The following is a 12,643-nucleotide window of genomic DNA, read 5'->3' on the forward strand; positions in this document are numbered from 1 at the left end:
TTGAAGATTTTGACATTTTCACCTGAAGTGTACAATCAGGCTGAAAATGCATTTAAAGCCATAAAAAGTTCATTTTGGCTCTCACACCTTAACTAAATGTTGTAGACTCAAACTTTTTGCTGTCATTAGTGTATTTTAGCAAAATGAAGATGATTCAAGCATTAATTTCGTTGTGCTTTTGCTCATTTTGAAGATTTTGACATTTTCACCTGAAGTGTACAATCAGGCTGAAAACGCGTTTAAAGCAATAAAAAGTTCATTTTGGCTCTCACACCTTAACTAAATGTTGTAGACTCAAACTTTTTGCTGTCATTAGTATATTTTAGCAAAATGAAGATGATTCAAGCATTAATTTTATTGTGCTTTTGCTCATTTTGAAGATTTTGACATTTTCACCTGAAGTGTACAATCGGGCTGAAAATGCATTTAAAGCCATAAAAAGTTCATTTTGGCTCTCACACCTTAACTAAATGTTGTAGACTCAAACTTTTTGCTGTCATTAGTGTATGTTAGCAAAATGAAGATGATTCAAGCATTAATTTCATTGTGCTTTTGCTCATTTTGAAGATTTTGACATTTTCACCTGAAGTGTACAATCAGGCTGAAAATGCATTTAAAGCCATAAAAAGTTCATTTTGGCTCTCACACCTTAACTAAATGTTGTAGACTCAAACTTTTTGCTGTCATTAGTGTATTTTAGCAAAATGAAGATGATTCAAGCATTAATTTCATTGTGCTTTTGCTCATTTTGAAGATTTTGACATTTTCACCTGAAGTGTACAATTAGGGGCTGAAAACGCGTTTAAAGCAATAAAAAGTTCATTTTGGCTGTCACACCTTAACTAAATGTTGTAGACTCAAACTTTTTGCTGTCATTAGTATATTTTAGCAAAATGAAGATGATTCAAGCAATAATTTTATTGTGCTTTTGCTCATTTTGAAGATTTTGACATTTTCACCTGAAGTGTACAATCGGGCTAAAAATGCATTTAAAGCCATAAAAAGTTCATTTTGGCTCTCACACCTTAACTAAATGTTGTAGACTCAAACTTTTTGCTGTCATTAGTGTATGTTAGCAAAATGAAGATGATTCAAGCATTTATTTCATTGTGCTTTTGCTCATTTTGAAGATTTTGACAGTTTCACCTGAAGTGTACAATCGGGCTGAAAATGCATTTAAAGCCATAAAAAGTTCATTTTGCCTCTCACACCTTAACTAAATGTTGTAGACTCAAACTTTTTGCTGCCATTAGTGTATGTTAGCAAAATGAAGATGATTCAAGCATTAATTTCATTGTGCTTTTGCTCATTTTGAAGATTTTGACATTTTCACCTGAAGTGTACAATCAGGCTGAAAATGCATTTAAAGCCATAAAAAGTTCATTTTGGCTCTCACACCTTAACTAAATGTTGTAGACTCAAACTTTTTGCTGTCATTAGTGTATTTTAGCAAAATGAAGATGATTCAAGCATTAATTTCATTGTGCTTTTGCTCATTTTGAAGATTTTGACATTTTCACCTGAAGTGTACAATCGGGCTGAAAATGCATTTAAAGCCATAAAAAGTTCATTTTGGCTCTCACACCTTAACTAAATGTTGTAGACTCAAACTTTTTGCTGTCATTAGTGTATGTTAGCAAAATGAAGATGATTCAAGCATTAATTTCATTGTGCTTTTGCTCATTTTGAAGATTTTGACATTTTCACCTGAAGTGTACAATCAGGCTGAAAATGCATTTAAAGCCATAAAAAGTTCATTTTGGCTCTCACACCTTAACTAAATGTTGTAGACTCAAACTTTTTGCTGTCATTAGTGTATTTTAGCAAAATGAAGATGATTCAAGCATTAATTTCATTGTGCTTTTGCTCATTTTGAAGATTTTGACATTTTCACCTGAAGTGTACAATCAGGCTGAAAACGCGTTTAAAGCAATAAAAAGTTCATTTTGGCTCTCACACCTTAACTAAATGTTGTAGACTCAAACTTTTTGCTGTCATTAGTATAATTTAGCAAAATGAAGATGATTCAAGCATTAATTTTATTGTGCTTTTGCTCATTTTGAAGATTTTGACATTTTCACCTGAAGTGTACAATCAGGCTGAAAATGCATTTAAAGCCATAAAAAGTTCATTTTGGCTCTCACACCTTAACTAAATGTTGTAGACTCAAACTTTTTGCTGTCATTAGTGTATTTTAGCAAAATGAAGATGATTCAAGCATTAATTTCATTGTGCTTTTGCTCATTTTGAAGATTTTGACATTTTCACCTGAAGTGTACAATCAGGCTGAAAATGCATTTAAAGCCATAAAAAGTTCATTTTGGCTCTCACACCTTAACTAAATGTTGTAGACTCAAACTTTTTGCTGTCATTAGTGTATTTTAGCAAAATGAAGATGATTCAAGCATTAATTTCATTGTGCTTTTGCTCATTTTGAAGATTTTGACATTTTCACCTGAAGTGTACAATCAGGCTGAAAACGCGTTTAAAGCAATAAAAAGTTCATTTTGGCTCTCACACCTTAACTAAATGTTGTAGACTCAAACTTTTTGCTGTCATTAGTATAATTTAGCAAAATGAAGATGATTCAAGCATTAATTTTATTGTGCTTTTGCTCATTTTGAAGATTTTGACATTTTCACCTGAAGTGTACAATCAGGCTGAAAATGCATTTAAAGCCATAAAAAGTTCATTTTGGCTCTCACACCTTAACTAAATGTTGTAGACTCAAACTTTTTGCTGTCATTAGTGTATTTTAGCAAAATGAAGATGATTCAAGCATTAATTTCATTGTGCTTTTGCTCATTTTGAAGATTTTGACATTTTCACCTGAAGTGTACAATTAGGGGCTGAAAACGCGTTTAAAGCAATAAAAAGTTCATTTTGGCTCTCACACCTTAACTAAATGTTGTAGACTCAAACTTTTTGCTGTCATTAGTATATTTTAGCAAAATGAAGATGATTCAAGCATTAATTTTATTGTGCTTTTGCTCATTTTGAAGATTTTGACATTTTCACCTGAAGTGTACAATCAGGCTGAAAATGCATTTAAAGCCATAAAAAGTTCATTTTGGCTCTCACACCTTAACTAAATGTTGTAGACTCAAACTTTTTGCTGTCATTAGTGTATTTTAGCAAAATGAAGATGATTCAAGCATTAATTTCATTGTGCTTTTGCTCATTTTGAAGATTTTGACATTTTCACCTGAAGTGTACAATCAGGCTGAAAATGCATTTAAAGCCATAAAAAGTTCATTTTGGCTCTCACACCTTAACTAAATGTTGTAGACTCAAACTTTTTGCTGTCATTAGTGTATGTTAGCAAAATGAAGATGATTCAAGCATTAATTTCATTGTGCTTTTGCTCATTTTGAAGATTTTGACATTTTCACCTGAAGTGTACAATCAGGCTGAAAACGCGTTTAAAGCAATAAAAAGTTCATTTTGGCTCTCACACCTTAACTAAATGTTGTAGACTCAAACTTTTTGCTGTCATTAGTATATTTTAGCAAAATGAAGATGATTCAAGCATTAATTTTATTGTGCTTTTGCTCATTTTGAAGATTTTGACATTTTCACCTGAAGTGTACAATCAGGCTGAAAATGCATTTAAAGCCATAAAAAGTTCATTTTGGCTCTCACACCTTAACTAAATGTTGTAGACTCAAACTTTTTGCTGTCATTAGTATATTTTAGCAAAATGAAGATGATTCAAGCATTAATTTTATTGTGCTTTTGCTCATTTTGAAGATTTTGACATTTTCACCTGAAGTGTACAATTAGGGGCTGAAAACGCGTTTAAAGAAATAAAAAGTTCATTTTGGCTCTCACTCCTTAACTAAATGTTGTAGACTCAAACTTTTTGCTGTCATTAGTATATTTTAGCAAAATGAAGATGATTCAAGCATTAATTTTATTGTGCTTTTGCTCATTTTGAAGATTTTGACATTTTCACCTGAAGTGTACAATCGGGCTGAAAATGCATTTAAAGCCATAAAAAGTTCATTTTGGCTCTCACACCTTAACTAAATGTTGTAGACTCAAACTTTTTGCTGTCATTAGTGTATGTTAGCAAAATGAAGATGATTCAAGCATTAATTTCATTGTGCTTTTGCTCATTTTGAAGATTTTGACATTTTCACCTGAAGTGTACAATCAGGCTGAAAATGCATTTAAAGCCATAAAAAGTTCATTTTGGCTCTCACACCTTAACTAAATGTTGTAGACTCAAACTTTTTGCTGTCATTAGTGTATTTTAGCAAAATGAAGATGATTCAAGCATTAATTTCATTGTGCTTTTGCTCATTTTGAAGATTTTGACATTTTCACCTGAAGTGTACAATTAGGGGCTGAAAACGCGTTTAAAGCAATAAAAAGTTCATTTTGGCTCTCACACCTTAACTAAATGTTGTAGACTCAAACTTTTTGCTGTCATTAGTATATTTTAGCAAAATGAAGATGATTCAAGCATTAATTTTATTGTGCTTTTGCTCATTTTGAAGATTTTGACATTTTCACCTGAAGTGTACAATCGGGCTGAAAATGCATTTAAAGCCATAAAAAGTTCATTTTGGCTCTCACACCTTAACTAAATGTTGTAGACTCAAACTTTTTGCTGTCATTAGTGTATTTTAGCAAAATGAAGATGATTCAAGCATTAATTTCATTGTGCTTTTGCTCATTTTGAAGATTTTGACATTTTCACCTGAAGTGTACAATCAGGCTGAAAATGCATTTAAAGCCATAAAAAGTTCATTTTGGCTCTCACACCTTAACTAAATGTTGTAGACTCAAACTTTTTGCTGTCATTAGTGTATTTTAGCAAAATGAAGATGATTCAAGCATTAATTTCATTGTGCTTTTGCTCATTTTGAAGATTTTGACATTTTCACCTGAAGTGTACAATCAGGCTGAAAACGCGTTTAAAGCAATAAAAAGTTCATTTTTGCTCTCACACCTTAACTAAATGTTGTAGACTCAAACTTTTTGCTGTCATTAGTATATTTTAGCAAAATGAAGATGATTCAAGCATTAATTTTATTGTGCTTTTGCTCATTTTGAAGATTTTGACATTTTCACCTGAAGTGTACAATCGGGCTGAAAATGCATTTAAAGCCATAAAAAGTTCATTTTGGCTCTCACACCTTAACTAAATGTTGTAGACTCAAACTTTTTGCTGTCATTAGTGTATGTTAGCAAAATGAAGATGATTCAAGCATTAATTTCATTGTGCTTTTGCTCATTTTGAGGATTTTGACATTTTCACCTGAAGTGTACAATCAGGCTGAAAATGCATTTAAAGCCATAAAAAGTTCATTTTGGCTCTCACACCTTAACTAAATGTTGTAGACTCAAACTTTTTGCTGTCATTAGTGTATTTGAGCAAAATGAAGATGATTCAAGCATTAATTTCATTGTGCTTTTGCTCATTTTGAAGATTTTGACATTTTCACCTGAAGTGTACAATTAGGGGCTGAAAACGCGTTTAAAGCAATAAAAAGTTCATTTTGGCTCTCACACCTTAACTAAATGTTGTAGACTCAAACTTTTTGCTGTCATTAGTATATTTTAGCAAAATGAAGATGATTCAAGCATTAATTTTATTGTGCTTTTGCTCATTTTGAAGATTTTGACATTTTCACCTGAAGTGTACAATCAGGCTGAAAATGCATTTAAAGCCATAAAAAGTTCATTTTGGCTCTCACACCTTAACTAAATGTTGTAGACTCAAACTTTTTGCTGTCATTAGTGTATTTTAGCAAAATGAAGATGATTCAAGCATTAATTTCATTGTGCTTTTGCTCATTTTGAAGATTTTGACATTTTCACCTGAAGTGTACAATTAGGGGCTGAAAACGCGTTTAAAGCAATAAAAAGTTCATTTTGGCTCTCACACCTTAACTAAATGTTGTAGACTCAAACTTTTTACTGTCATTAGTATATTTTAGCAAAATGAAGATGATTCAAGCATTAATTTTATTGTGCTTTTGCTCATTTTGAAGATTTTGACATTTTCACCTGAAGTGTACAATCGGGCTGAAAATGCATTTAAAGCCATAAAAAGTTCATTTTGGCTCTCACACCTTAACTAAATGTTGTAGACTCAAACTTTTTGCTGTCATTAGTGTATGTTAGCAAAATGAAGATGATTCAAGCATTAATTTCATTGTGCTTTTGCTCATTTTGAAGATTTTGACATTTTCACCTGAAGTGTACAATCAGGCTGAAAATGCATTTAAAGCCATAAAAAGTTCATTTTGGCTCTCACACCTTAACTAAATGTTGTAGACTCAAACTTTTTGCTGTCATTAGTGTATTTTAGCAAAATGAAGATGATTCAAGCATTAATTTCATTGTGCTTTTGCTCATTTTGAAGATTTTGACATTTTCACCTGAAGTGTACAATCAGGCTGAAAACGCGTTTAAAGCAATAAAAAGTTCATTTTGGCTCTCACACCTTAACTAAATGTTGTAGACTCAAACTTTTTGCTGTCATTAGTATATTTTAGCAAAATGAAGATGATTCAAGCATTAATTTTATTGTGCTTTTGCTCATTTTGAAGATTTTGACATTTTCACCTGAAGTGTACAATCGGGCTGAAAATGCATTTAAAGCCATAAAAAGTTCATTTTGGCTCTCACACCTTAACTAAATGTTGTAGACTCAAACTTTTTGCTGTCATTAGTGTATTTTAGCAAAATGAAGATGATTCAAGCATTAATTTCATTGTGCTTTTGCTCATTTTGAAGATTTTGACATTTTCACCTGAAGTGTACAATTAGGGGCTGAAAACGCGTTTAAAGCAATAAAAAGTTCATTTTGGCTCTCACACCTTAACTAAATGTTGTAGACTCAAACTTTTTGCTGTCATTAGTATATTTTAGCAAAATGAAGATGATTCAAGCATTAATTTTATTGTGCTTTTGCTCATTTTGAAGATTTTGACATTTTCACCTGAAGTGTACAATCGGGCTGAAAATGCATTTAAAGCCATAAAAAGTTCATTTTGGCTCTCACACCTTAACTAAATGTTGTAGACTCAAACTTTTTGCTGTCATTAGTGTATTTTAGCAAAATGAAGATGATTCAAGCATTAATTTCATTGGGCTTTTGCTCATTTTGAAGATTTTGACATTTTCACCTGAAGTGTACAATCAGGCTGAAAATGCATTTAAAGCCATAAAAAGTTCATTTTGGCTCTCACACCTTAACTAAATGTTGTAGACTCAAACTTTTTGCTGTCATTAGTGTATTTTAGCAAAATGAAGATGATTCAAGCATTAATTTTATTGTGCTTTTGCTCATTTTGAAGATTTTGACATTTTCACCTGAAGTGTACAATCAGGCTGAAAATGCATTTAAAGCCATAAAAAGTTCATTTTGGCTCTCACACCTTAACTAAATGTTGTAGACTCAAACTTTTTGCTGTCATTAGTGTATTTGAGCAAAATGAAGATGATTCAAGCATTAATTTCATTGTGCTTTTGCTCATTTTGAAGATTTTGACATTTTCACCTGAAGTGTACAATTAGGGGCTGAAAACGCGTTTAAAGCAATAAAAAGTTCATTTTGGCTCTCACACCTTAACTAAATGTTGTAGACTCAAACTTTTTGCTGTCATTAGTATATTTTAGCAAAATGAAGATGATTCAAGCATTAATTTTATTGTGCTTTTGCTCATTTTGAAGATTTTGACATTTTCACCTGAAGTGTACAATCAGGCTGAAAATGCATTTAAAGCCATAAAAAGTTCATTTTGGCTCTCACACCTTAACCAAATGTTGTAGACTCAAACTTTTTGCTGTCATTAGTGTATTTTAGCAAAATGAAGATGATTCAAGCATTAATTTCATTGTGCTTTTGCTCATTTTGAAGATTTTGACATTTTCACCTGAAGTGTACAATTAGGGGCTGAAAACGCGTTTAAAGCAATAAAAAGTTCATTTTGGCTCTCACACCTTAACTAAATGTTGTAGACTCAAACTTTTTACTGTCATTAGTATATTTTAGCAAAATGAAGATGATTCAAGCATTAATTTTATTGTGCTTTTGCTCATTTTGAAGATTTTGACATTTTCACCTGAAGTGTACAATCGGGCTGAAAATGCATTTAAAGCCATAAAAAGTTCATTTTGGCTCTCACACCTTAACTAAATGTTGTAGACTCAAACTTTTTGCTGTCATTAGTGTATGTTAGCAAAATGAAGATGATTCAAGCATTAATTTCATTGTGCTTTTGCTCATTTTGAAGATTTTGACATTTTCACCTGAAGTGTACAATCAGGCTGAAAATGCATTTAAAGCCATAAAAAGTTCATTTTGGCTCTCACACCTTAACTAAATGTTGTAGACTCAAACTTTTTGCTGTCATTAGTGTATTTTAGCAAAATGAAGATGATTCAAGCATTAATTTCATTGTGCTTTTGCTCATTTTGAAGATTTTGACATTTTCACCTGAAGTGTACAATCAGGCTGAAAACGCGTTTAAAGCAATAAAAAGTTCATTTTGGCTCTCACACCTTAACTAAATGTTGTAGACTCAAACTTTTTGCTGTCATTAGTATATTTTAGCAAAATGAAGATGATTCAAGCATTAATTTTATTGTGCTTTTGCTCATTTTGAAGATTTTGACATTTTCACCTGAAGTGTACAATCGGGCTGAAAATGCATTTAAAGCCATAAAAAGTTCATTTTGGCTCTCACACCTTAACTAAATGTTGTAGACTCAAACTTTTTGCTGTCATTAGTGTATTTTAGCAAAATGAAGATGATTCAAGCATTAATTTCATTGTGCTTTTGCTCATTTTGAAGATTTTGACATTTTCACCTGAAGTGTACAATTAGGGGCTGAAAACGCGTTTAAAGCAATAAAAAGTTCATTTTGGCTCTCACACCTTAACTAAATGTTGTAGACTCAAACTTTTTGCTGTCATTAGTATATTTTAGCAAAATGAAGATGATTCAAGCATTAATTTTATTGTGCTTTTGCTCATTTTGAAGATTTTGACATTTTCACCTGAAGTGTACAATCGGGCTGAAAATGCATTTAAAGCCATAAAAAGTTCATTTTGGCTCTCACACCTTAACTAAATGTTGTAGACTCAAACTTTTTGCTGTCATTAGTGTATTTTAGCAAAATGAAGATGATTCAAGCATTAATTTCATTGGGCTTTTGCTCATTTTGAAGATTTTGACATTTTCACCTGAAGTGTACAATCAGGCTGAAAATGCATTTAAAGCCATAAAAAGTTCATTTTGGCTCTCACACCTTAACTAAATGTTGTAGACTCAAACTTTTTGCTGTCATTAGTGTATTTTAGCAAAATGAAGATGATTCAAGCATTAATTTTATTGTGCTTTTGCTCATTTTGAAGATTTTGACATTTTCACCTGAAGTGTACAATCAGGCTGAAAATGCATTTAAAGCCATAAAAAGTTCATTTTGGCTCTCACACCTTAACTAAATGTTGTAGACTCAAACTTTTTGCTGTCATTAGTGTATGTTAGCAAAATGAAGATGATTCAAGCATTAATTTCATTGTGCTTTTGCTCATTTTGAAGATTTTGACATTTTCACCTGAAGTGTACAATCAGGCTGAAAACGCGTTTAAAGCAATAAAAAGTTCATTTTGGCTCTCACACCTTAACTAAATGTTGTAGACTCAAACTTTTTGCTGTCATTAGTATATTTTAGCAAAATGAAGATGATTCAAGCATTAATTTTATTGTGCTTTTGCTCATTTTGAAGATTTTGACATTTTCACCTGAAGTGTACAATCAGGCTGAAAATGCATTTAAAGCCATAAAAAGTTCATTTTGGCTCTCACACCTTAACTAAATGTTGTAGACTCAAACTTTTTGCTGTCATTAGTGTATTTTAGCAAAATGAAGATGATTCAAGCATTAATTTCATTGTGCTTTTGCTCATTTTGAAGATTTTGACATTTTCACCTGAAGTGTACAATTAGGGGCTGAAAACGCGTTTAAAGCAATAAAAAGTTCATTTTGGCTCTCACACCTTAACTAAATGTTGTAGACTCAAACTTTTTACTGTCATTAGTATATTTTAGCAAAATGAAGATGATTCAAGCATTAATTTTATTGTGCTTTTGCTCATTTTGAAGATTTTGACATTTTCACCTGAAGTGTACAATCGGGCTGAAAATGCATTTAAAGCCATAAAAAGTTCATTTTGGCTCTCACACCTTAACTAAATGTTGTAGACTCAAACTTTTTGCTGTCATTAGTGTATGTTAGCAAAATGAAGATGATTCAAGCATTAATTTCATTGTGCTTTTGCTCATTTTGAAGATTTTGACATTTTCACCTGAAGTGTACAATCAGGCTGAAAATGCATTTAAAGCCATAAAAAGTTCATTTTGGCTCTCACACCTTAACTAAATGTTGTAGACTCAAACTTTTTGCTGTCATTAGTGTATTTTAGCAAAATGAAGATGATTCAAGCATTAATTTCATTGTGCTTTTGCTCATTTTGAAGATTTTGACATTTTCACCTGAAGTGTACAATCAGGCTGAAAACGCGTTTAAAGCAATAAAAAGTTCATTTTGGCTCTCACACCTTAACTAAATGTTGTAGACTCAAACTTTTTGCTGTCATTAGTATATTTTAGCAAAATGAAGATGATTCAAGCATTAATTTTATTGTGCTTTTGCTCATTTTGAAGATTTTGACATTTTCACCTGAAGTGTACAATCGGGCTGAAAATGCATTTAAAGCCATAAAAAGTTCATTTTGGCTCTCACACCTTAACTAAATGTTGTAGACTCAAACTTTTTGCTGTCATTAGTGTATTTTAGCAAAATGAAGATGATTCAAGCATTAATTTCATTGTGCTTTTGCTCATTTTGAAGATTTTGACATTTTCACCTGAAGTGTACAATTAGGGGCTGAAAACGCGTTTAAAGCAATAAAAAGTTCATTTTGGCTCTCACACCTTAACTAAATGTTGTAGACTCAAACTTTTTGCTGTCATTAGTATATTTTAGCAAAATGAAGATGATTCAAGCATTAATTTTATTGTGCTTTTGCTCATTTTGAAGATTTTGACATTTTCACCTGAAGTGTACAATCGGGCTGAAAATGCATTTAAAGCCATAAAAAGTTCATTTTGGCTCTCACACCTTAACTAAATGTTGTAGACTCAAACTTTTTGCTGTCATTAGTGTATTTTAGCAAAATGAAGATGATTCAAGCATTAATTTCATTGTGCTTTTGCTCATTTTGAAGATTTTGACATTTTCACCTGAAGTGTACAATCAGGCTGAAAATGCATTTAAAGCCATAAAAAGTTCATTTTGGCTCTCACACCTTAACTAAATGTTGTAGACTCAAACTTTTTGCTGTCATTAGTGTATTTTAGCAAAATGAAGATGATTCAAGCATTAATTTCATTGTGCTTTTGCTCATTTTGAAGATTTTGACATTTTCACCTGAAGTGTACAATCAGGCTGAAAACGCGTTTAAAGCAATAAAAAGTTCATTTTGGCTCTCACACCTTAACTAAATGTTGTAGACTCAAACTTTTTGCTGTCATTAGTATATTTTAGCAAAATGAAGATGATTCAAGCATTAATTTTATTGTGCTTTTGCTCATTTTGAAGATTTTGACATTTTCACCTGAAGTGTACAATCGGGCTGAAAATGCATTTAAAGCCATAAAAAGTTCATTTTGGCTCTCACACCTTAACTAAATGTTGTAGACTCAAACTTTTTGCTGTCATTAGTGTATGTTAGCAAAATGAAGATGATTCAAGCATTAATTTCATTGTGCTTTTGCTCATTTTGAAGATTTTGACATTTTCACCTGAAGTGTACAATCAGGCTGAAAATGCATTTAAAGCCATAAAAAGTTCATTTTGGCTCTCACACCTTAACTAAATGTTGTAGACTCAAACTTTTTGCTGTCATTAGTGTATTTGAGCAAAATGAAGATGATTCAAGCATTAATTTCATTGTGCTTTTGCTCATTTTGAAGATTTTGACATTTTCACCTGAAGTGTACAATTAGGGGCTGAAAACGCGTTTAAAGCAATAAAAAGTTCATTTTGGCTCTCACACCTTAACTAAATGTTGTAGACTCAAACTTTTTGCTGTCATTAGTATATTTTAGCAAAATGAAGATGATTCAAGCATTAATTTCATTGTGCTTTTGCTCATTTTGAAGATTTTGACATTTTCACCTGAAGTGTACAATTAGGGGCTGAAAACGCGTTTAAAGCAATAAAAAGTTCATTTTGGCTCTCACACCTTAACTAAATGTTGTAGACTCAAACTTTTTGCTGTCATTAGTATATTTTAGCAAAATGAAGATGATTCAAGCATTAATTTTATTGTGCTTTTGCTCATTTTGAAGATTTTGACATTTTCACCTGAAGTGTACAATCGGGCTGAAAATGCATTTAAAGCCATAAAAAGTTCATTTTGGCTCTCACACCTTAACTAAATGTTGTAGACTCAAACTTTTTGCTGTCATTAGTGTATTTTAGCAAAATGAAGATGATTCAAGCATTAATTTCATTGTGCTTTTGCTCATTTTGAAGATTTTGACATTTTCACCTGAAGTGTACAATCAGGCTGAAAATGCATTTAAAGCCATAAAAAGTTCATTTTGGCTCTCACA

This window comes from Leptonotus elevatus, chromosome 6 (genome assembly GCF_054856555.1).
Source record: "Leptonotus elevatus isolate MCC_2025b chromosome 6, RoL_Lele_1.0, whole genome shotgun sequence".
Taxonomy (NCBI): Eukaryota; Metazoa; Chordata; class Actinopteri; order Syngnathiformes; family Syngnathidae; genus Leptonotus; species Leptonotus elevatus.